This window comes from Papilio polytes, unplaced genomic scaffold (assembly GCF_000836215.1).
Source record: "Papilio polytes unplaced genomic scaffold, Ppol_1.0 DF821400.1, whole genome shotgun sequence".
Classification (NCBI taxonomy): Eukaryota; Metazoa; Arthropoda; class Insecta; order Lepidoptera; family Papilionidae; genus Papilio; species Papilio polytes.
In genome coordinates, this window is record NW_013527804.1 from 4,256,045 (window position 1) to 4,261,351 (window position 5,307).

Genomic DNA, 5,307 nt, shown 5'->3' on the forward strand with positions numbered 1-5,307 from the left:
AGTCAGTAGTAGTCTAGTCTCACATGATTTTTCGTTATTTTTATTACCTATCGCATGCAAATTAAAAAAATAAACATATGTTTAATGTGTGACGCCATAAAAGATGTCAAATTAAACTTAGATCTTATGACTGTTTCTGTTTTCTCTGTAAACTCCTTCCTTCGTTTGTTACAACTCTGTGTAATGATTTTTTTTTTATTGCAGGTTGAAGTGTCCATACTGCCCCATGGAGCAGTCGCCTTCCGAAGCGCGACAAATATACTTCTCTTAATCGCTTCAACATTAACTGTAGGACATGAACCACTTCAATGACACTAACATAGCTGACACATAGCGAAGTGATGGCAATACATATTGCCGTCCTTTTCACTCTCTTTGACAAAACAGACACAATATGTATTGGTACCATCACTGATTTTTCTTACATATAGAATGTTTTAGACTATGTAACATAGGGCAGACGTGTAATCACATATTTTGTAAGTCTATCGCACTCGGAGACTTTAAATGGCCACTAAAAGTTTTAGTGACCATTTACCGGCTCTATACGGTAGTATATTAGTGAACTCTATGTGGCAATTAAATTAGACAGTAATGTATTATGTTAAATTTTGTTTTATCTTATGTAGATCGACTAGCGTTGTAAAATTATTCTGAAATAAATAATTATGTAAGTTTTAATTGCCTTGTTATTATAACCAAGAACATTTTCAGAAACCATGATAAAAACTAGAGCACTACGGATGTGTAATCGTCTTCTTTGTTTTTATTGGTAGAGTCTACAAAATAAATCAAGATTTTTTAAGCATCATATAAAAACTATGGAAACAGCCCAAAGCGTCGCATCTTCCACAAGGGTATTTAAAAGAAAACACATGATGATTCTCGGTACATAATTTATTTAATGGATATGTACATAGACAAAAGATTTTTAGGACAAATAAAAATTTGGCAATAACTTTCAACAATAGCAATAATATTAAAAAAAAGTCGAGTAAGCCGGCGAACATACCAACCTTATAACAATCATAATTTATTTACTTAAAATACAGCCCGGATTTGCTCACAGCTAAGCTTAACCACAGATTATACACATTGTAAAATCAACGGCTTTTGTTTATCGAAAACTGATACATCAAAAGTCGTTTCACAAACTGACCACGTAACTAAAACAAACTTTTACTAAACCTAAAAAATAAATTAATAATTTATGAAATTGTTTTTTCACCTTGTAAATAATGAGCCGCAACAATTTTAATATCAAATCGATATAACTTTTTAAATGAAAGACTTCTTTTGAAGAATAAAAATACATTTTGCAAAAACCCATACCGCACGTCATACAAAACATTCACACATTGCAAATGTAAATAAAAAAATGTCCAAATTTATTGAAATCTGTCATCTTGACCGTAAGTATTCATTGACGAAACATCGATAAATATAGTTGTCTCCCTCACTATTATTGAAAAAGAAGAGATAGCAATGATTTTGTCGGTTTTTTAAAAACGAGTTACTAAAATTCAAGAAGTAATTGAACAATGTGTGAAAGTTCCGATAGCTTACAAACACTTCAACCATCTTAAGCCAGTACAAGAAATAAATAGTAATAGTTTAGTAAATGTCATACATACATACATACGCAGCATCAACAGCCAAGTACACTACAATTAGGTACTAATTATTGCTGTAAATTTTATCTACATATATATTTTATTAACACCGAAAGAAAGGCTAGTGAGATCGTGGTCGCGGGAAAAAGGACATTTCTTAAATAATATTAATATCAATCTGAATTAAAATACTATTAACTTTTTACAACAAAAAAATCACATAGTCTTGGTTTATTAAGATTTGAAGATTATTATTCTTTATGCTAGAAAAATAAATATTCATCGAACACTTTTCCCCGGACCCGAAGCTATCTAAGAGAAACAAATTCACAATACTATTAAGATGGAAGACGCTCCTAAATACAGCACAAGATGTATTTAAATATTTAGCAATAATTAGATTGACAATATCGCTTATTAACTAATAAATCTAAGAGTTACATTTTTAATACATATATTATATTAATAATAATTGTATTTATTTATTTGGATTCACATTTCACGGTACATTAAGTTTTTTAAACATTTGGCACAGTTCTGTCTAGATAAGAATTTTTATACATTTGATGGACACCTTGTGATTATGGCTGATTATATTAGTTTGTTTATATTATTCCAGTCCAGTGATTGAAGCCATCTACATTATGCCAGTTGCGGCCTGGCCTTAAGAGATCGCTACGCTAATTGGACTGGTATGCTAAGTGGCACCAGTTAGTGTTTTGGCGCTGGATTACAAGTAATAAAAACAAGTGCATTAGTGATTTAACATTTTCCTACCCAGCGCCGATTTCAACTGGACTGGAATAATGTAAACCGAACATTATATAAGGTAATAAAATAAATAGGATAATGCGTTTTTATTAGAAGTTTGTTAATTATTTTACTTCTAATATTGCTTCTTCTGCAATCAGTCGTAGAATTCAGTCTGAATTACATACTTTTATAGTATGTTACTTTTTGTACATTTTATGAACATTTCAAATTGTTAACAGAATAAAATAAATAAATGAAAACGTTGCCTTGTTCAAAGAATTGAAACCAATGACATTTTGTATTAAATCTAATTGGTGTACTTTACAAAGGCAAGGATATTAATTTATATTTTTTTTTTACACAATTTTAACACTTCCTAAATGACCAGACAATATATTCTTCATCAAAAAGTCAAACAAATAAATACCTTTACGACATCTGCTTCGAGAAAGTTCAATATTTAATTATGTTTCCATACAAATTATTAAGAATCTACGAAAATCCAATTGAAAATTACGATAAATACGAGAAAATATTACCATTAACATATAAAAAAGGAATACATATTATAATTTGTAACTATATAAGAAAAGCGACAAATTAACACTTAAAATTATAAGCTGTAAGAATTCACAAGGTTTATGAACACAAAATACCTTTTGCTTATAGCTAGTGCATTACAGTCTTACAAATAAACGCGGTATAAAATTAAACTTAGGAATAAACTCAGTATAAGCAAAATTTGTACCAATATTTCTCGCGGGTTTACCAAGGGTTCTCGCGGAAGATCAGCGCTGGTACTTCAATAGGAGCATCCAGCATTTATAGCTGAGCGAGGACCTAATCCGATCAGCATTGCAACGCTAATTTTAAATATTTTTTTAAAATTTCATTAGTTACATTTCTCATTATTGTGTTTAATTACTTTTTTTTTCATAATTGTAATATTGACAAGGATTAAACATTATTTTATTTTTATTTGCTTATAATCAGTTTATTCCTAATTTTAACTTTATTCCGCGTTTATTTGTAATGCTGTTAAAGTTTAAATATATAATTACATTACATATCACCATTTAAACACGAACAAGTGGTAAGATATATTTTGAACGCCCTGTATACATTTATATGTGACATCACACAAAGGAAATGTTTACAACAATATTGCTTTATTTATATAATTTCCACCATTCCCATTATATTATAATATACGAAAGCGAAATTTAAATAACTATAAATAGCTTAATCCCTATATTCCCGCCGTTAAATCCAATTTAAAACTTCACAGGAATAAGACTGGCAATAATCGGCATTAAAAATCAATTACACGGAAAACGATGGAAATCAACACCGGTTTATACTTATTATAATGTATTCTTAAACGAATGTTTGACTAATAGTAAAACGGGGAATCCTAAATGCTGTATCTAATCGACTATATTCCATTCTTTTTACAACTATGAAGTTATGTACTATCGAATAAGTCCTCAATGTAATAGTATTTTTGAAATTGTAATATTCACTAATCAGGACTACAGCGAAAGAAAACGAATGGAAACAGTTGTCTAGAGAAATCTCATAACATACAGGATGTTTCAAATTATTTAAATATAATAATTTATTTAAACATCATATTGTTTACACGCTACCGTAATTGTCTTTACTGGACTAGAGTATGGTAAACGTTTTCCCTAAACATATTTCGAACTATTTTACTGTTTGAAGCGATGAACGTTTTGAGTATTCGTTCTAAGAACGACTAAACTCGAGCTATGCCCAAGATTTTTAAAGATATTTCTCAAAGAAAATCATCGTAAAAGGTAACTAAATAATTCTCCTAAATAAACATTGAGCATAATAAAGTTCAAACGCAAATGACATGTGATGTTTAGGTAGACTTCTACATTATGTAGATTATCGAAATTATCTTAATTAAAAAAAAACAAGGTAAAATAGCCTAGAAGTAAATTAAGTTTTATATAGGTAAATTGTTTTAAATAATAACACCTTCCACAATCTTTAACACAATAAAGTTACCGCTAATAACATAATTTATTATTGATGTCACATTAACTAAGTCAAATAATGTTTTGTATAATTTTCAATATTTTTTGTCTTAAGATACAATGTAAACGTACCTTTAACACATTTACGTCAAACGTGGAAATAGAATACATCTAGGTCACTGACCTGTATAAATGGACAGGCTAAAAATTTCTACCTTTCGTGTATTTGACAAACATCAGCGTTTACGGTAACTAATAGTGATATGCTGTCATCTTCGCTATTGTAAAACAGTAATTTCCAAAATATCGCCTATTTTTTAATACAGACCAGTGATCTGGGCATATCCACTCTTGAACCTAAGATAAATGAAATAAAACAATAAAAAAAATAAAGAAGTCCGCTTTGGTTGAATATTATGCGCAATAACTGTTTTCAATTTTTAGCGGTATCATATCGCACATTTTGAATCAAATAAGAAAACGGAACAGAAATTAATTTTCGATTATTAAAAGGTTCTTTAAAAGCGGTCTGTATTTCAAATACCAAAATAAATAATTATTGCATATCAGCATTTAAAGGACCCGATATCAATTTTGTATAGCGTTATCTCTGTCGCTCAGTAACTGTGCTGAAGAAACAGCACTGTTTGTTTCGATTCTACAGAAAAAGATAGACTGGAGGTCACGTTTTGTGCCTACTTCTTCACCATTTTGGCTGTCGGCGAAGATTCACAAAACTAGAGATTTGACGATGTAATATCGATAAGTCATTCTACATAAAATGTAGAACAACCCTATTTTCGCTTCTTAAGTGTCAAAATTTAGTTCTCGAGATCAAGTCACTTCAAATCGGCACAAAATGGGATTTTTTGTAGTAGTAAAAGTGGGAGTTCGAGTACGTGATTGTGGAAGGTTGTCAGAGCCGGGAGTGTGGG